General features: G+C 40.5%; 1 protein-coding gene across 2 annotated transcripts in view; it reads right to left on the reverse strand.

Moving 5' to 3' along the window:
• The window catches only part of lysmd4 (LysM, putative peptidoglycan-binding, domain containing 4), a 46,854-nt gene extending 35,574 nt beyond the window's left edge, over positions 1-11,280 (reverse strand). Inside the window, exon 1 of one of the 2 annotated variants that reach the window (XM_072278265.1) lies at positions 11,025-11,280. The gene's annotated coding sequence lies outside the window, so the exon portion shown is untranslated. The remainder of the gene's footprint in view (positions 1-11,024) is intronic. The other variant, XM_072278264.1, reaches the window with a different exon arrangement.
• Between the last annotated feature and the right edge of the window lie 9,841 nt (positions 11,281-21,121).

Raw genomic sequence — 21,121 nt, forward strand, 5'->3', positions numbered from 1 at the left:
CCCCAGTGTCGAGGTTTCCGGTTCCTCTCTAATCATGTATTCCTCTTCCGATTTCATGAGCTCACATTATGGTTAACCCTTTACTCACCAAAGGGTTAATTTTTAGTTATGGCTCATTCTATTAATTTTGTCTCTTGGAATACAAATGGTTTAAACCATCCAATAAAACGGAAAAAGATTTTCAAAATATTCCAAAGACTGAATGCTCATATTATCTTTGCTCAAGAGACTCATGTAAGGAAAGAGGACAGTCAACGCTTCTTTAAGTTTTGGAAAAAACAACAATACCATTCAAATGCTCAAGCCAAAATTAAAGGCGTTTCAATTTTTATTGATCCCTCAATTACATTCATTCATCAAGACATCATTTCAGATCCTAATGGCAGATTTCTGTTAATTACGGGGGTACTTTTTAATAAAAAGGTCGCTATGGTTAATGTTTACGCTCCGAATGTGGATTATCCTGAATTCTTTAAACACTTACTTACTTCCCTTCCTAATTTAAACGAGTATATGTTGATAATGGGCGGTGATTTTAATTTATGTTTGAATCCCATGTTGGATAGATCCACAAGTAGTCCGGCTTTACCGAATAAGTCGGCTACTATTATCAACTCTTTTATGTTGGATGCTGGGATTTCAGAAATTTGGAGATTTCTACATCCAAATGATAAGGAATTCTCCTTTTTTTCACATGTTCACCGTTCTTTTTCTCGAATTGATTATTTCCTGATTGACTCTCGTTTGATTCCATATGTAGTTGATTGTAATTATGACATTATTGCTATTTCAGATCATGCTCCATTGAAACTTTCCATCAAGTTAATGGATACCTTTTGTACTACCAGACAATGGCGATTTAACCCTATTTTGCTTCAAGATCAGGACTTTGTCAAATTTATAAAGGAGCAGATTGATTTCTTCTTTTCAACTAATACTACGGATGAAGTTTCCAACGGAACTGTTTGGGACGCCTTTAAAGCTTATATCCGTGGTCAGATTATTTCCTATTCGGCCGGTTTGAAAAGACGTATTAACAATGAAATACTTCTACTGGTTGATAAAATTGAAGAAGTTGATAAAAAATATGCTATTTCTCCTAGCAAGGAGCTGTACAAACACAGAGTTGAACTCCAATTGGAACATAGCTTATTATTAACATCCTTGATCGAAAATCAATTAATGAGAACTAGAAGTGATTTTTATATTCATAGTGATAAATCGGGTAAATTACTGGCTAACCAATTGAAATTTGATTCGGTTAAACGTCAAATTACTAAGATCCGCAAACAGGATGATACTTTCACAGTTGATCATGTTGGGACAAACCAAACCTTTCAAGAATTTTATACCTCTTTATATCATTCTGATTTTCCTCATGATTCTAATTTCATGCATGATTTTTTAAGTAAATTGAGCTTTCCGAAACTATCTTCCGAAGATTGCCTATCATTAGAAACTTCCATTTCAGAGGAAGAAATAATAACTGCAATCTCATCTTTAAATTCCGGTAAAGCACCCGGTCCCGATGGGTTTACAGTGGAATTTAAAAAATTTTTTTCCTCCATTCTTTCTTCTAAGTTGTCTAGAATATTTAAGGAAGCAATTAGTTTAGGTAAATTACCACAATCGTTTTATGAAGCCTCTATTTCCTTAATTCTTAAAAAGAATAAAGATCCTACAGATTGTGCGTCCTATAGACCGATTTCTCTTCTGAATGTAGATTCAAAAATTTTTTCAAAAATTCTAGCTACTAGACTGGAGAAGGTGTTACCTCAAATTATTTCCATGGATCAAACCGGATTCATCAAAAATCGCTATTCATCTTTTAATATTAGGAGGTTAATGAATATTGTTTATACCCCCTCATTTACTACCCCGGAATGTATTATCTCATTAGATGCTGAGAAAGCCTTTGACAGAGTTGAATGGCCTTATTTATTTAATGTTCTTGAGAAATTTAATTTTAATTTGACATTTATATCTTGGATTAAATTGTTATATTACTCCCCGGTAGCCTCGGTCTGTATAAATAATTATAGATCTCCTTTTTTTCGTCTTTTTCGTGGTACTAGGCAAGGTTGCCCTCTTAGTCCTTTACTATTTAATATTGCTCTTGAACCTTTAGCAATTGCTATCTGTGACTCGCCAAATATTGTTGGTATTACCCGTGGAAATGAAATACATAAACTATCATTATATGCAGATGATTTGTTGTTATATATCTCTAACCCGGAGAAGTCAATTCCTGCTATCTTAGATCTGTTAGCTCAATTTAGTAACTTTTCTGGTTACAAATTGAATCTTAGTAAGAGTGAATTATTCCCTTTAAATAAGCATGTACCTATTTATGGACGTTTACCATTTAAATTGGTTACTGATTCATTTATATACTTAGGGATAACAATTACCAAAAAATATAAAGATTTATTTAAAGCTAATTTTTTACCTTTAATTGATCAGATTAAACTTTTATTTACCAAATGGTCCCCAATCTCTTTGTCTTTGATTGGTCGGATTAACGCTATTAAGATGATCATTTTGCCTAAATTTTTGTATATATTTCAATCGGTTCCAATTTTTATCCCAAAATTTTTTTTTGATAACGTGGATTCAAAAATTTCCTCATATATTTGGCAGAATAAAAATCCTAGGTTAGGTAAAAGATATTTACAGAAATCCAAGAAGGAGGGGGGACTTGCCCTCCCAAATTTTAGATTCTATTATTGGGCAATTAATATTCGATATTTAAAATTTTGGCTACAAGATTTGGACGCATCTTTAAACCCTCATTGGGTAAATCTTGAATCTAATTCATTACAAGGGTTTTCCTTGGGTTCGGTTTTAGGAACTTTACTTCCTTTTACTTCTTTTAAATCATATAAACAAATGAATAACCCAATAGTTAAACATACTTTACGTATATGGTTTCAATTCCGAAGATTTTTTGCGTTTAATCAATTCATTCTAGCAAGTCCCATTATATCAAATTTTCTTTTTCAACCTTCCATGATGGATCAAGCTTACTTTGATTGGAAAACCAAAGGTATAATATCTTTTCGCGATTTATTTTTGGATAACTGTTTTATGTCTTTTGATCAACTTTCTAATAAATATAACTTACCCAGATCTCACTTTTTTAGATATTTACAGATTAGAAACTTTTTAATTACTGTTTCTCCTAATTTTCCACACCCATATCCAATGGACACTTTGGAAAAAATCTTAGACTTAAATCTTTCTCAGAAAGGTGTAATAGCAATTGTATATAATATAATTATGAATTTATGTCCTGATGCCTCTAATAAAATTAAAGCTGACTGGGAAAGAGAACTTGAGATTAATATACCGACTGAAAAATGGGAAAAAATTCTTCAGTTGGTGAATTCATCCTCTGTATGTGCTAAGCATAGGTTGATACAGTTTAAAGTAGTTCACAGGGCTCATATGTCCAAAGATAAACTATCTCGTTATTACTCTTCTATTAATCCAATATGTGACAGATGCCAGTCTGAGATTGCTTAACTCACATGTTTTGGTCATGTCCCTTGTTGGAGAAATATTGGAAAGATATTTTTGATATTATTTCAACGGTCCTAAATCTAGACTTACAACCTCATCCAATTACTGCTATCTTTGGATTACCAATGATAGACTCAAATAATTTAACCTCTTCATCACGAAGGATGATTGCATTTCTTACTTTAATAGCTAGAAGGTCCATCTTGTTGAATTGGAAAGAGATCAACCCTCCTACAGTATTTCATTGGTTTTCACAAACTATGGTGTGTCTGAATTTGGAGAAAATTAGAAGTGCAGTTTATGACCCTTCTATTAAGTTTGAAAAAATTTGGAGGCCATTTATTCAGCATTTTCATTTGATGTAATTTGATCATTTCCAAACTGGTTTTATTTCTCTGTACTGTTGTTGGAGGGGAGTGGAGGCGTCGACGCTGAGGTTTTCTTCTTTTCCATTTTTAAGTTGTTAGTTTTGCCCAAGTCTTTTAGTTTAGTTTAGTTTAGTTTTTTTTTCTTTTGGGATGGGTTTTTTTTCTTTTTTTGTCTTTTTCCTTTTTTTTTTGCTTTATATTATCTGTGATCAGTTTTACATGTATGGGAGTTTTGGTAATTTCCACTATTTGGTTTTGCAATTACTCTTTTTTTAAATGTAACAATACATCTCATATTATTTGTATTATTGCTATGTTTTGTTTCTACATTTTGAAATTAATAAAAAGATTGAAAAAGAAAGAAAGAGACTGGTGAACCGGTCTTTCCACAAAGCGATGCGGGCTTCAGATGGGGTTGATTGTAATGGAACAACACTGTTCATGAAACTCTTCCTTGACTTTAGGTGGCTAGGTGTAGGTGTATGACCATGTAGCGGGTGCCCCTCATCTTTCTTTCTTGCTGGCTACTGTCCTTCTTATATCAGGGGGAGCGATACCCACCAGGATCTATAGGCTGTTGGTGTTTGTTGGTTTTAAACAACCTGAAATAAGTCGGCGGCTTGCATTTAGAACAGCATCCATCTCCTTAGCATGAGTAGATCTTTCCCATGCAGGGCAGGCGTATTCGGCAGTGGAATAGCAAACAGCAAGTGCACTGGTTCGCAATGTTTTTGAGCTTGCTCCCCATTTTGTGTTAGTGAGCTTATTCAGGATGTTGTTTCGTGCGCTCACTTTTGCCTTTGTCTTATTGTTGTGGCTCTTGAAAGTGAGGCAGCTGTCAAGGGTGGCTCCTAAGTAGATCGGGTGCTCGCAATGCATCATTGTTGCTCCACACCAGGTTACTTTAAGCTGTCGTTCGGCTCCACGGTTCCTGAGGTGGAATGCACAAACTTGCGTCTTTGATGGGTTTGCGTGGAGCTGGTTTTCCTCACAGTAGGATGTTAGTCCCTCCAAAGCATTTTCTCCACCAAGGTGAGAGCATTGATACTGTAATTTGATGTTTCTATCATGAAAATTATATTACAAAGATTGTTCAACACGTAGAACTGAGGCAATGTAATTTCAATGGGAAGTTTAGATCTAAACTGCTTAACAGTATTTGCTAAATGGTGAAAAAGTTTGAAGCAGCAGAGATCACAAATGTAATGGGCATGTACATTAAAAAAAGATCAAAATAGAATGGTGGCCTCATAAAGAAACTGGAGAACTAGGAAAAGCAAATAAACAAAAAGGTCTAGTTATTCATACAGAAGTATCAAAAATGGTTCCGACTGCCTGAAAAATGAAACCTAGACTACAAGAGGTTCAATTACAAAATATTGGTTTAAAAAATACGAGGATCAGCAGTATTCGAGTGATACTTCCAAGATATTAAAGAGAACTGATCCATTGACCAGACAAACAACTCAACCATTTGAGTGAGTGGGACTAAGATGTAGCCTAAAAATTAAGGGCGGAAGTGAAGTTAGGAAGCATAGTGGGTGAATTCTCTCTCACAAGTGATACTCAACGTTGGGTCAAAGGTCTTGCATTTTTACGTCCTCCCCATGGAACTTGAGGGTTTCCTCTCACAGTCCAAAGATGTACTGGCTTTAAGGTGAATTGGTCATTGTAGATTGTCCTGCGATTAGGTTATGGTTAAATTGGCAGGTAGCTGGCAGTGTGGCTCGAAGGGCCAGAAGGGTCTATTCCAGGCTGTACCTTGAAATAAATTAATTAATCTTTCATCAGATAAATCTTTGACTTGAAACATTAACTGTTTCTCTCTTCATAAATACTATCTCTCCTGATACATGTTGCATCTTCTATGTTTATTTCAAATTTTCAATATATGAATGTTTTGTTTTTAAATCATAACATATCCTTGAGATATTTATGCCAACACTCAAAATAATCTACAATCTGCGAGCTCAAATGAGACAGCAGCCAAGACTTATTTGTTATTACCCGCGGTTCCTTTCAGAACTTTCATGTTCACCTATTCAAATATTTTTGGAATTATTAAACTGCCACTGTGTTCCTCTGCACAAAACCACAAGGAGACCATGGATAGAAGGTGGGCATCAATAAAATGAAGCATATTGTATACCTTTATAAATTCAGAGAAAGGTATCAAGAAACATGGATCACAGGTTGGTAACTAGAACTGGGGCTATGATCTAAATCAGGAGTTCCATGGATCCCTTACTTAATGGGATTGGCCCATGGCATAAAAAGGTAGGGAACCCCAACTGAAATGAATGGCAGTCAGGCCATATTTAAAAGACTGAACAAAGTATTTCCATATACCTTTAATGCACAAACTTTGTGACAATTTAAAGCAGGGGTCCCCAACCTTTTTTGCACCGTGGACTAGCTTAATATTGACAATATTCATGCGGACCGGCCAGCCGGGGGAAGGGGCATTTTCAAGTAGGGTTAAACTCACCTCAACGTGTCTTTTACAGTTAGGATTGCCAACTTTCTCACTCCCAAATAAGGACAAAAGCAGCAATCAAAAAATTGACGAAGGGTCCCGGCCCGAAACGTCGACTGTATCCCTTCCTATAGATGCTGCCTGGCCTGCTGCATTCACCAGCATTTTTTGTGTGTGTTGACGGGACACTTGTGATTACCCTGAGAAAGACTACCATGACCATGAAGCCTTGCGCAGGCACTTGTGTGCGCATGTGCGTACGTGCCGATTTTTCCCCCACAAATCAGTTTTGGCTTAATCTTCCCGATTACACTGTACATACATTATATCTACTTTATATAGGCTGTGTATTTATTATATCATTCCTGCTTTTACTATATGTTAGTGTTATTTTAGGTTTTATGTGTTATTTGGTATGATTTGGTAGGTTATTCTTTGGGTCTGGGAACACTCAAAAATTTTTCCCATATAAATTAATGGTAATTGCTTCTTTGCTTTACGCCATTTTGGCACAAAAGGTTTCATAAGAATGCTCTACCTCATAAGAATGCGGGCAAAATACCGGACAAGTGCGGTCCCGTATGGGACAAACCAATTTAGCCCAATATACGGGATGTCCCGGCAAATACGGGACAGTTGGCAACCGTGTTGAAGTTCAACAGTGCGTGACAGGGAATGAGGAAAGCTGCAGCTGACTCGTATCGTTTCCTTGCGGCCTGGTAGCACCTGCTTTGCGGCCCAGTACCGGTTCGCGGCCTGGTGGTTGGGGACCACTGGTTTAAAGGGAGTGTTTCAGATATCAAATTTCAGTTGTCATTTTGAACTTTACACATTATTTCTCATTATTCAGTGACTTTTAGTAATTTAGAGTTATCCAGCACATATAACACAGCCAATGACATGTAGAATTATTTCAAATTAACCATCTATTATTTCAGAGCTGATAATACTGATATTTCATTATTGTGCTATATTAATCTGTTGCTGAAAATGCAACAGACTGCAGATGCTGGAATCCGGAATAAAATAACAACCTGCCGGAAGGAAATCAGTATAGATAAATAAACAGCTGATGTTCTGAGTTGAGACCCTTCATCTGAACTGAAGAACTTGTTACTGCTTCTGCTATTTCAACTTCTGGAACCATACAGAGTCATGGAAATTATACCGATAACTTACTGCTTTTCCATTATTTTTGACTCCTGATAACAAGTCTTATGCCATGAGTAAACTGACAGCTAAACATCTTCAAATGGTTATGGATAACCTGGTTTTGTAGTTACAAAAATACTAAAAGGTCAGTGATTCCAGTGAGGTTTTAAATTGACTTCATGCCAGAACATTTCACACTCAACAGGTACAAATGAAAACTTTTATCAAACTGATTACCTTGCAATACATTACGTAATTATGGCAGATTTTGGACCAGATTTACTCATTACGTACTATTAAATTCTAAATGAGTGTCAAAGTATCCGAATGCAAGGTGCAATTCAAATTTTGCATTTACATGGTTACAAACTGGAAAGTGTTACGAGTTAAAACTTTGAAAACATGTATTATTCACTGAAAGCTTTTGAATACAATCCTAATAAGCAACTGCAAACCAATCTTCCTTACATCAGTTGTAAAACAGTATTCAAGTGTTAGTATAATAACATCTACATGGAATTTAAATTGAATTAAACAAAACTTCTGAAAATATTGACCATATTAAATTGCACTTATGTTTTCCACTTTCCCTCCGCAACACTGAAGCTAAGGAAAGGCTAAACCACTTAACTTAACATTCTATAATCAATAAACCATACTTAAATTCATTCATCAGACCTGACCAGCACTAATCTGTGTAACAAGTGCAGCGGTGCTGGAAAAAAATGCATAAGCAAGCATACTGCTTCTGCCTTAATTCTATGGACAAATGGAAATTTGTTTTCAAAGCTACAGGGATAGGCAATTAGAACGAACAACCTAATATTCTGTACCTAGTTATTGTTTCAAGATACAGTGTAACCAAGTACAGATGTTAGGAAATAACACTGCTTCCAGAACAGAATTTGCAATTTGCCCATATTTTTTCTACTTAAGCATTTACTGGACAGCTTCACTTCAAATACCAACTTGTACATTCTTGTACCACCCTGCTCCTTGCTTGGTTCCCATTAATATTTCCAACATCTTACAGCAACAGAAAAGAAATATAGATAGAGGAAAGATGAAATGTAAAGGTAAGCTAACCAACAATACAAAGTCAGATAAATAACAAGTAACATAAAAGCAAAAGTGTACTGGACCATTGGAATACGATACTGGAGAAGCAGTAATGGGTTACCAGGAAATGGCAGATGAATAAATAATTTCAAGAGGACTAAAATATAAAAGCATCTATGTAATGCTTAGACTTTATAACGCATTGGTCAGACCACATCTGGAGAACTGTGAGCAGTTTTGGGCCCCACATCTGAGGAAGAATGTGCTGACATTGGAAAGGGTCCAGAGTAAGTTTATAAAAAATGACCCCAGGAATGAAAGAGGAGCATTATAAAGAAATAAAGATTAGCTTTATTTCTCACATGTACTGTACATTAATGCATACAGGAAAATACATTGTCAAATAAATCAGCAAGGATTGTGCTTAGCAGCTCAAAAGTGTTACCATGCTTCTGGTGCCAACACAGAATGTCTATAACTTACTAATCCTAATGTGGAATGTGAGAGGTAACCAGAGCACCCGGAGGAGACACAAGCTTAAGGGGAGAACGTACAAACTCCTTACAGAGGACAGCAGGAATCAAACCTCAAACTTAGAGCTGGCTACGCTACCTTACCGTGCACTTGATGGCTCTGGGCCTGTACTTGCTGGAGCTTAGAGGAATGTGGAAAAGAGGATCCCATCAAAATCTACCAAACACTGAAAGGCCTGGATAGAGTGGACATAGACGAGACAGCACAGTCGCAGAATAGAAGGATATCCCTTCAGAATAAGGTGAGAAAGTATTTCTTTAGCTAGAGGGTAGAGAATCTGTGCGACTTATTGCCATAGACAGCTGTGGAGCCTAATTCATTTGGTATATTTAAGGTTCTTGATTAGTAAAGGTGTCAAAGATTACAGGGAGATGGCAGGAGAATGGGGTTGAATGTAAATCAGCCATGATCCTAATCTGTCCAAATCCTTCCACAGCCTCCCTACTTCCTCAACACTATGTGCCTCCCATCTATCTTTGATCGCCCACAAACCTGGTCACAAAGCCATCAATTCCATCATGCAGATCACTGACTAATGAATTGATTATTTAGAAAGATCAGTAGACATTGATTTGACTAATTAATTATTTGGCATATTAAGACTATTAGCTAGTAGGAATCCCAGGGCATAGAGCTTGTGACAGGTACTGTACCATAAATGCAAGCTTTATTTTTCCACTAATATCACATCTATAATGAAAAGCAAATAAAATCAGTGCTACTCAACAGGCCCACAGACTAAAAGTAGAATTTTATAATCATACAAAGGCTAGAAACATTCTGCTCTCCTAGCCAATTGCATGCTTTCGTGAGCTTAATTTTGATACTATGCTGTACTTATTACAAGTCTCAGATGAGGCTGAAGGAATCGAAGTAGCATCATTGCCAGTCTCAAAATTAAAGCACACGTTGGCTATTTCTCACTTTGTTTTATGCGGACTGAAACAGTTAACTTGGTGGTACTTTCCAGCTCCCGATCCATAGTTTTGTAAATTGCCAAAATACATCTGTGCGCTTAGGTACTTAAAAGTGGGTAATTTTTTGCTTTACGCAAACAACAGGAATACTGCAGATGCTGGAAATTCAAGCAACACACATCAAAGTTGCTGGTGAACGCAGCAGGCCAGGCAGCATCTCTAGGAAGAGGTACAGTCGACGTTTCAGGCCGAGACCCTTCGTCAGGACTAATTTTTTGCTTTAACCATCTTTTAAGCAGCTGGTCAGCTATCTAAACTTGTTAGTTTTATAAGACTCAAATAAACCTGCCCTCGGCCACCCCTGTCTCAAAGACAATTCCAGTGGTCATGTCTTTTTACGCTTTCTGCTGAGTGGACAACAGTAACCAGCAGCCCGTCCCGGGGAGAACAAGGGACCACTGAATTCATTGAGTTGGCCACAAACATGACCTTTTACTGCAGCGTGGACAAAAGGAATTAATCTTAACTCAAAGGAAAATTTATCCAGTGTGCTAAAAGTTTGATTAAAGGAGTAAGCTTTAAGGGTGGCCATAAAGAGTGTTAAATTGCACAGCAACATTCCAATGGATGGACGTAAACTGCAGAGTGGGGACAAGGTTATGCTACCTTGACTGTGATCAGGAAATATTTATGCAGAACCATTCTACTCATGAATAGGGGTTCAGTTGAATAAGGTCGCCGTTAGCCTTCCAATCGAGTTTATTGTCAAACTGACAAGTATGGAGAGGTAGAGATACAATGAAAAACTTGCAGCACGTAGGCATGTAGATTCAGGCAATAACACGTAGAACAAAAGTTACATTTACATTATAAAAGAATGCGGAAAAACAAACGAACTGGGTGCTGTCCGCAAGCCAGGAAGCTACCGGCGTCTGGGTACCCTTTCCCCCGCACCCCCCCCAACCCTATTAAGCACAGGTTGCCTCGGCGACTCACCGAATTCAAAGCCTCCATCCAGGCAGCCAGCCCGGCGTTCGGGCCACCGCTCGATCCGAGTGTTCCTTCTCGACTCGGCCCCAAACCGTTCAGCGAGCCACTTACCGGGGAGATAACCCCTCGGGATGGGTCTAATCACCGGCTCCACCCGCCCTCTCCCTCCAGAGCCCCTCCACTCACTCCAGCGGCCGCGCACCCAATCCAGCGCTCATTGTGCTCGCCACCGCTACCATCACCCGCCCCGGCGCCTGACCGACAGAATCTGCGGCCAATCACCGGCCGGGTTTGGGAGAAGTGGCCAATGGCTGCTGGGGTTAGGGTGCATGGGTGGCGGTGTCTACGTGTCAACAGCAATGCTTCCACCTATCCTCGGTTGTCTGGGCATGCAGGCGGAATACGGGTAAAGTAAACCATGGACCCAGTATGTGCCCTTTGTAATCCATTAGGAAGTTATTAACAGGGCAGGAAGTGTTTTAGGTAATAGCAATTACTTTAAAAAGTTTCTTCATGTACGCTGCTCCGGCTTCCTTGCATTTCTTTTAAGCTTCATTTGTTTGGGGTAACATCACAGATTCGTACTTGGAGCTAGGAGGTATGAAAGAATCTTGAATGAAAAATAATCCGCTGGAAGAGCTCCACAGTTCAAGAAGCATCTGTGGATTTGGATTGAAAACCTGCATCAGGGCTGAGAGTGTGGAGGGAAGATGACTAGTATAACGTTGTGGGGTGAGACATGCTGTGAGTTAGGTGGAACTGGATGAATACAGGTTGTGATGTAAAAGGGTTTTTTTAAAAAAGGAGAGAGATTGGACTGGTGACAGTGAGGAGTGGAAAAGGGACATGGTGAGTGGTGAATGTGATGTTGTGCTTGTTTGTATCTGGCCTCACAGCGGCAGTGGGACTATGGGGATAAGAGATGCAGCTCTTGTGATTGTGGAGGTAAATGCTTGGGTTTGGAAGGGGAGTTGATCAGGGAGGAATGGAGAGAATGGTCCCTGTGGAAAACAGAAAGTGAGATAGAGGAGGGGGAGGGGAAGATGTGGCTGGTGGTGCAATCCTGTTTAAACTGAGAGAAGAATGATATGCTGTATTGGAAGCTAGTGGGGTGAAATGTAAGAAATGCAAACTCTATCTTTATTCTTTCCAGGGAGGAGGGAGAAAACAGACAAGGGAGAAATTGAGGAAGTATGTGTGACTGATCCATTGGCTACAGCAGAGGGGAAACCATTTTTTCTGAAGAAGGGGAATGTTTTACAATTTTGAGAGGAGGAGACCTGCTCATGCACTTGCTGTCTGAAAGTGATTGAAAGACTATGATGCAGTGGTAGAAGCATTCTGTTAACAAAGAGACATTGATCAGAATGAAATAATGTTGAGCCAAGTAAAGGACATAATTTGAAGAGAAGGTGTAAGGAGAAAGAGGTTAAACTACAGTTAAAGTAGCAGCCATGTTGAATGAAGAATGGCAATTAGGTCGACAGATGTCTTAATAACTTTCCAATGCAATGAACACTTCATAGAGTGGACCTTTAAACCTTGATTGGAGTGGCCACAATTGTGTTTCAAGTGAGTTGGTTAAAGAACATTAATGCATTACCAATCATAGCTTGGCAATTACAACTCATTTTCATTGTCTGGAATTTAATTAAAATAATAAAGAATTTATGATTTTAGCACCAGTGAGGATACCTAAAAATAACAATTACTAAAAGTCAATAAAATAATACTGTTGATAATAGAATGACCACTACAGATGGCTACCAAACAGCCTTGTTGGATGAAAACAACAGGAATTCTGCAGATGCTGGAAATTCAAGCAACACACATAAAAGTTGCTGGTGAATGCAGCAGGCCAGGCAGCATCTCTTGGAAGAGGTGCAGTTGACGTTTCAGGCCGAGACCCTTCGTCAGGACTAACTGAAGGAAGAGTGAGTAAGGGATTTGAAAGTTGGAGGGGGAGGAGGAGATCCAAGATGATAGGAGAAGACAGGAGGGGGAGGGATAGAGCCAAGAGCTGGACAGGTGATAGGCAAAAGGGGATACGAGAGGATCATGGGACAGGAGGTCCGGGAAGAAAGACAAGGGGGGGGGGACCCAGAGGATGGGCAAGGGGTATATTCAGAGGGACAGAGGGAGAAAAAGGAGAGTGAGAGAAAGAATGTGTGTATAAAAATAAATAACGGATGGGGTACGAGGGGGAGGTGGGGCATTAGCGGAAGTTAGAGAAGTCGATGTTAATGCCATCAGGTTGGAGGCTACCCAGACGGAATATAAGGTGTTATTCCTCCAACCTGAGTGTGGCTTCATCTTTACAGTAGAGGAGGCTGTGGATAGACATGTCAGAATGGGAATGGGATGTGGAATTAAAATGTATGGCCACTGGGAGATCCTGCTTTCTCTGGCGGGTACCTGACGCAGACTGGGAGACCGCTTTGCTGAACACCTACACTCTGTCTGCCAGAGAAAGCAGGATCTCCCCCTTGTCTTTCTTCCCGGACCTCCTGTCCCATGATCCTCTCGTATCCCTTTTGCCTATCACCAGTCCAGCTCTTGGCTCCATCCCTCCCCCTCCTGCCTTCTCCTATCATTTTGGATCTCCCCCTCCCCCTCCAACTTTCAAATCCCTTACTCACCCTTCCTTCAGTTAGTCCTGACGAAGGGTCTCGGCCTGAAACGTCGACTGCACCTCTTCCTAGAGATGCTGCCTGGCCTGCTGCATTCACCAGCAACTTTTATGTGTGTTACTAAGGTTTTCAAAAATATTTCTTCGCAGGTTATGTTATCTGAATGATTCAAATATCTTTATGTGAATATGAAATAAAATTTGAGCATATTTATTTGCACTTTATCATTTTTCCCTTAATTGATTTTACACTTTGGTATTTAGTCAGCAGAGGTCCACCTATTTGGTTTTGGGTGTGGTGACATCCAATAACACGATCATCTTACCTTTGCAATAAATAATATTAAGGTCAGCCAAGGGGTGGGAATGATGTATTACCTGTTCAGATATGTACTTTACAATGTTACTTTTTAAGCTCTGTGCTGTCAGTACATAGCCTTTTGAGTTTTTTTTACAGACATTAGCGTTTTGATCTATGGTCCGAAGTTACGCTCCAAAGATCAGCTCAGATCCAGATCTAAAGCTCTGGTTCCACTATTTATGCCTTTGTAATTTAGCTGCATTGCCTACCAAAACTCAGTTTTAATGTATCTGCACACTTTTCCTTGAGAACGTCCAAGGATAATGGTACACCTTAAAAAAAATCAGATTTGCACTAACTAGGTAAAACTATTTTTATTATGCAAAATTAGGAATTTGTTATTTCAATTTCTGAGTTACTTTTTTTGTCTGTAAATTGGCTGAGAGACAGAGAGGGGCAGTGAAGAAGTTGGATAGGACTGACCAGAGTTCTGTCTTGGCTATAACATACAAAAACTGTTATTGGTTGTGAATGTAAGGGTGGATTTGGACAGTGTGGACCTTTCTGCTAGTCTCCAGTAGGGGAACAGATTTTCGGCATTGTGGGTAACTTTTGTGTATTTACAGCAGACATCCCACCTCTCCTGGAAGTTCTGGGAGTCTCCCGCATATTAATAGTGGCTCCCTGATGCCCGCAAATTATATACAATATCCCAGAAATCAATTTTTCTGAGAGTGAGAGAGGGAGAGCAAGAGAGAGCGTGAGAGAGAGCGAGAGAGCAAGCGCAAGAGAGAGCGTGAGAGAGAGCGAGAGCGAGCGCAAGAGAGAGAGAGAGCGAGAGCGTGAGAGCGACCACAAGAGAGAGAGAGAGAGAGCGCGCACACGCCATGGGAGAGTGTTCCAAAAAGAGAAAATATAAAACATATGGCACCCCAGACTACCCTAAAGTGTAGCCCTGCCTAATAGGGGTCAAAAATAATGACAGTGTTGCTCGCTGCGCTGTTTGCAACAGTGACTTTTCTATTGCCCATGGTGGGTTAAAACTGTAAACGACATGTTGAGGTGAGTTTAGCAGGTGTCATTCGTTCATTAGCATAGCTAACATTATTTAAATTAGCTGTCTAGCTGCTAAGGAGCTACTGTATTGCAGACATCCCACCTCTCCCGGAAGTTCTGGGAGTCTCCCGCAAATGGATGGTGCTACCTCCTTGAAATGAGTTTTTGCAGGGCGGGATGTCTGTTACAGCCACAACCCTAGTAACTGTTAAAACAGATCAATTGTTGGATTAAAATGCACATTGAAAAATGATTTGAGATTTCCATATGTTTTCTCAGATGGATTGCTTCCTGACAATCTGAGCGGTGCAATAATTGGCACATTAAACTTTTGTAATCAAGTCCTGAATTTAAATCCATTTCAGACCAAAAGGATAAAAGTTTTTGGTTGCTGTCTGCAGAGGTTTCAATGAAATGAACTTCCAATTCCAGATCCAGGCAGGGCATCCTGACGTAAACTCTTAGTGGCTCTGAAATTACATTTGTAAAGCAAATTTAACCTTTTACAAAATGCAACAAGTTTGCATAAGAATGTCTACCAAAGATACCAAACGATTTTTGAAAGTTAACAGAATTTCTTAACTTCTGTACTCTGAGGTGTTTATGATGTTTGAAACAATATCTTTCTGCACTATTATTCTGTGTTCTAATTCCACAAATAGATTTTTTGGTATTTGTCCTGAGTTATCAGTCAAGTTGTGTAGTGTATTGGCTTTCAGAATGTACAAAGCAATGTTGTGATCATGGGATCAGAGAGGAAAAGAAAGAAAATAAGTCAAAACACGAGGAAAGGTATTGTTTTATTTATACACTAGATAAATACATCTCTGCCAATAATGCTCTTTATTGCAGACACGAGAGGCTGCAGATGATGGAATCTGTAGGAATAAACAACCTGTCTGAGGAAGTCAGTGAATCAAACAGCCATTTATTGTGTTGGTTCACTTTGAGAAGGCCATCCTCTTAGTAATCTGCAATTGGTATGGTGAAAGTATTCCCACATTGCTGGTAGATAGAGTTTCAGAAATGTATCTTAGTAGTGAGAAAAAATGATAATATATGCTCAAAGCAGGATATGATGTTATTGGAGAGGAACTTGCTGGTGTCCCAAGTGCTCACAGTACTTGTCTTTCTAGGCGATAGAAGTTGCTTTTGGGAGGAGCAACATTACATTTTGTAGTTATGGCCATAGCACGATGGCAATAGAGAAAAAAATAACTAACTGAAGTTGAACATGTCTGATTTATTTTCCCAGGTGGTGTCAAGCTTCTTGTGTCTTTGGAGCAGAAGGCACCCAAACACAAAAAGAGTACTACATCACACTCATAGTTTGTACTTTATAGATTGTGTCCAGGCTTCAGGTGAATCAAGAAGTGAGTCACTCACACAGACCTTGACCCTCCCTTACAGCCAGAAAGTTTATGTGGCTGATCTGGTTCAATTGTGACCCCCCCGCCATGCACATTGTTAGCGAGGGTCCCACCCACCTGCTCCCTCTCACCTGGCCGAACCTGCCACCTGCTATTTTGTACTCCACCCCTTCCGCCCCCCCACCTTATTCTGGCTTCTGCACCTTTCCGTTCCAGTCCTGATGAAGAGTCTCAGCCAAAAATGTTGGGTATTTATTTCCCTCCATAGGTCCTGTCCGACTATCTGAGTTCATCCAGTGTTTTATATGCATTGCAGTTAAATATAATGACCCATGAAAAATTAAAAAGTTCCATTAAAAGTTTTTTTTTACAAAAAGCAAAGGATGGAACTGAACAGGATTGTGTTTGTCTGCACTCTGGGCCAATGAATGTGTCTGCACTGAGTTGCGGAAATCAGAATTGTATACAATTAACATCTCATTAGCATGGAGCAGTTTTATGATGCCAGCCAACCATCTGACTATGGAGCTTGCTCTGCTGTGACTGCACTTGCTCTTTAACACATCACCAGGCAACAAAGCCCTGGATATTAACTACTAACTAAATATGCAGAATTCTCTTACTCCCTCCAGACATGAGCTGCTGAGAAATGCTAATTGTGCTGTAGTGTCATTGCGTCTCCAATGGAATGTTTCTCATTCTTCAGCAATAACCCGGTCGCCCAAAGGAATACAAAAATCATGTGAGTATAGTTGAGGCTACATAGCATTTATTGGAATAGATCTTCTTTTCTGGAACAGAAGACTGTCCCCCCCCCCCCCCCCCCATGACCACCAGCACCCACACTCCCTTGCTTCTAACAGGCACAATTTATCATAATAGGTGTTTTGTGCTAATGACTGTGCCTCCACTGAGCTGTGGGAATCAGAACTGTACACAACTAACAGTTCATTGGCATGTAGCAGCTTTAAGAGGCCAGAAAACTCTGTCAGTGGATCCTACTTCACTGTGACTGCATTTGCTCTTTGACACATCACCAGGCAACAGTGCTCTGGACAAAAATGACTATCTGCATAACCAACGTTTTCCATCAAAACATTTCTAGATGTTCTGATGAACAGTCAACAGTTTGAAACATAAATTTTGTTTCTCAATCCACTAGTGTTAACTGATCTGTTAAGCATTTCTAGCACTTGTCTATTCTTCTAAACAAAACATCCCAAAACCCAGATGAATGATTGCTGAGGACAAGTTGAGTGATCCAGCCCACAGAATAAACAAAATTATGTAATCCCTTAACAATCAATGATATATTTTGTAATTGTGGAAGTGCTGGGTTCCTCACCTTTGCATACAAGCTTAAGGGTTTCCGGATTCTGTGCCCTGAGTCTTTATAAGGTGTTATAAGGATTTGGAGTATTATGAGCAGTTTTGGTCCCTACATCTAAGAAATGATGTGCTGACTTTGGAGGGGGTCCAGAGGAGGTTTACAAGAATGATCCTGGGAATGAAAGGGTTAATGAATGAGGAGCATTGGATGGCTCTGGGCCTGTTTTGAAGAGTGAAAAGGGATCTCATTAAAACCTAATGAATGTTATGTGTACTGGAGAGGACGCTTCCAGTAGTGGAAGAGTCCAGGACAAGATAGCACAGCCTCAGAGAAGAACTGCCTCATGTGAATCTAAAAAAACAGTGTGCTTAAATTCCACCAGCATGTTGGTTTTGCTACCAGAGGTGAAAGTACACTTATCAGGTGCATATAAAGCAGTCTCTCTTGACCCCACATTGGACTCTCAGATTACTTATCTGTAATGCTAATTCCAGCATACAAACACCTGATCAAATGGATCAAATCAGTTCTAAAGGTGGTGAAAACCTGGCCTGAAGGGGCAATCTCAGCACTGAAGGACTGCTTTGAAAACATGAACTGGACAATGTTAGGAAAGGCTGCTACCTATGACAACCATGTTAACATTGAGGAATATGTGGATTCTGTGACTAGCGACATAAAGAAGTGTACTGAAGATGTTACCATTGCGAAGCACATCTGGGTGAGGGCAAATCAGAAGCCATGGCTGACTGAAGAGGTCCTCTACGACCTGGATCAACACATTGATGTCGTGTGGAGGCTTGTGTGCTTCAAGGACTCTCATCAGACTCTCTCAGGGCCTGCCATATTGGAACAGCTGTGGATGAGATGCCAGATGAAGAGCGATCCAACCCAGGCTCCCAAATGGACAAACTCGCATCTGCTCCTGCTGGGCCACACTTCCATCAGAAGTGTGAATGCCATACGAAACAACAACAACTGCTGAGGTCCGTGCCAGGCTGAGGGATCGTAATGCTGCCTTTAGATCGGGGGATATGTCAGCTCTCAGGGAAGCAAGAACTGTGCTTCCCCACTCCATCAGGAAGGAAAAACGGGAGCTTTCTTAGAGAATATATAGCCATTTCTGTGATATCAGGTAAATGAAGTGCATATGGCAGGGAATCCAGGGGATTACAGACTACAAGTTTACCCTGTTTGTCAGTGACCAGGATGCCTCACTCCCAAACAGGCTGAATGGCTTTTATGCCTGGTTTGATGTGCAGAACAAAATGCTGGTGAGGAAGGCAACCCTCCTCCCGGGGAGCAGACACTCCGTCTGGCTGAAGCTGAGGTGAGAAAGACCCTGGCCAGAGTCAACCCATGCAAAGCTACGGGGCCCAATGACATACTAGGTCAGGGTCAGAAAGACTGTGCAGCCCAGCTAACTGAAGTGCAGACAGACATATTCATCATCTCTCTGGAACAGTCCGCTGTCCCCTCAGTTTTCAAGGCAGCAACCATCATTCCAGTGCCAAAGCAGGCAACAGTAACCTGCCTAAATAACTATCGTCTGGTGTCATTAACATCAAACATGATGAAATGCTTTGAGCATCTGGTCATGGAGCACATTAAGGCCTTACTTCTGGCTACACTGGACCCTTTCTAGTTTGCTTGTCGCTCAAATCGATCCACCGACGATGCAATAATTTCTGCCTTCCACTCTGTCCTGTCCCACCTAGAAAATGGGGTCTCATATGCCAAACTGCTGGTTATAGACTCCTGTTTGGCATTCAACACCATCACACCCCAGAAACTGATGGGGGAACTGCCCTTGCTGGGCCTCAACACCTCCCTCTGCAACTTGATCCTGGACTTTTTTGACAGAAAGGCCATAGTCAATCTGTGTGGGCAGCAATGTCTCTGGTCCCATTACGCTGAACACTGGTGCTCCCAAGGGCTGTGTGCTCAGCCCACTGCTGACACATGATGGTGTCGCGCGATTCAGCTCAAACCGTGTCACCTAGTTTATGGATGGCACAACCGTGGTTGGCCTCATCAACAGTGATAACGAGTTGGAGTACAGAGAGGAAGTGGAGTGGCTGGTGGACTGGTGTGAGTACAACAACCCAAGTCTGATCATGGAGAAGACTAAGGAAATCCTTGCAGATTTCAGGAGGGTGCGGGTGCACCATCGCCCTCTGCGAATACATAGAGAGAGTTAAGTACATCAAGTTCCTGGGAGTTCACATCACAGATAACATCCAGCATCCGCTCTGATTTTCTACCATTAGGCTGGAGACTCTGATGCATTAAAAACAAGAATGGTGAGGATGGGAAACAGTTTCTTTCCTCAGGCCATTAGGCTTTTGAACTACCTGCTGCATCGCATTCAAAGTGTCACTGGTTAATCTGTTCTGCACCTCACAATACTTAATTTATGTACTTTATTTGTTTATATATGTGTAACCCAACTGTAGATTTCATCCTTACTTTCATAAATTATTTTCTGTTATCTGTGTTGAGCAAACACAAAAAGAGAAATAATGTATGAGATCATGAAAAGGCAACGTAACTTCATTGGACGTGTGATTAGGAAAGAGCAGTTAGAATGCAAGGTAATTATGGGAAAGATTGAAGGGAAGAAAGCAAGAGGAAGACAAAGACAAATGATGATGGAGACAGCAGCCAGAGAATTGGAAATGAATACCAATGAATTGATCTACTTGACCAGAAACAGGAGTGTGTGGGCCATGGCAGTCAAAGCTCAAACTGGGCATGGCACCTGATGACGATGATGTGTGTTATAGTGCTTAACACCTATGTTCAGAAAAATGTGGTCTCGTTTGACGATAGGTACGTATAAAGTTAAACGACAATAAATTTGACTTGACCATCCCTTTAGAACAGAGATGAAGAAGAATTTCCTTAGCCTGGGGGTGGTGAATTCATAGCTGCAGGTGGCTGTGGAGGCCAAATCATTCAGTATCCCACCACTAAGCACATCTTTCCCTCCCCCCCCCTGCATTCCGCAGGGATCGCTCCCTACACAACTCCCTTGTCCATTTGTCCCCCCCATCCCTCCCCACTGATCTCCCTCCTGGCACTTATCTGTGTAAGCGGAACAAGTGCTACACATGCCCTTACACTTCCTCCCTTACCACCATTCAGGGCCCCCAACAGTCCTTCCAGGTGAGGCAACACTTCACCTGTGAGTCGACTGGGGTGATATACTGCGTCCGGTGCTCCCGATGTGGCTTTTTATATATTGGCGAGACCCGACGCAGACTGGGAGACCGCTTTGCTGAACATCTACGCTCTGTCCACCAGAGAAAGCAGGATCTCCCAGTGGCCACACATTTTAATTCCACATCCCATTCCCATTCTGACATGTCTATCCACGGCCTCCTCTACTGTAAAGATGAAGCCACACTCAGGTTG

Source organism: Mobula birostris, chromosome 14 (assembly GCF_030028105.1).
Source record: "Mobula birostris isolate sMobBir1 chromosome 14, sMobBir1.hap1, whole genome shotgun sequence".
NCBI classification, from domain to species: domain Eukaryota; kingdom Metazoa; phylum Chordata; class Chondrichthyes; order Myliobatiformes; family Myliobatidae; genus Mobula; species Mobula birostris.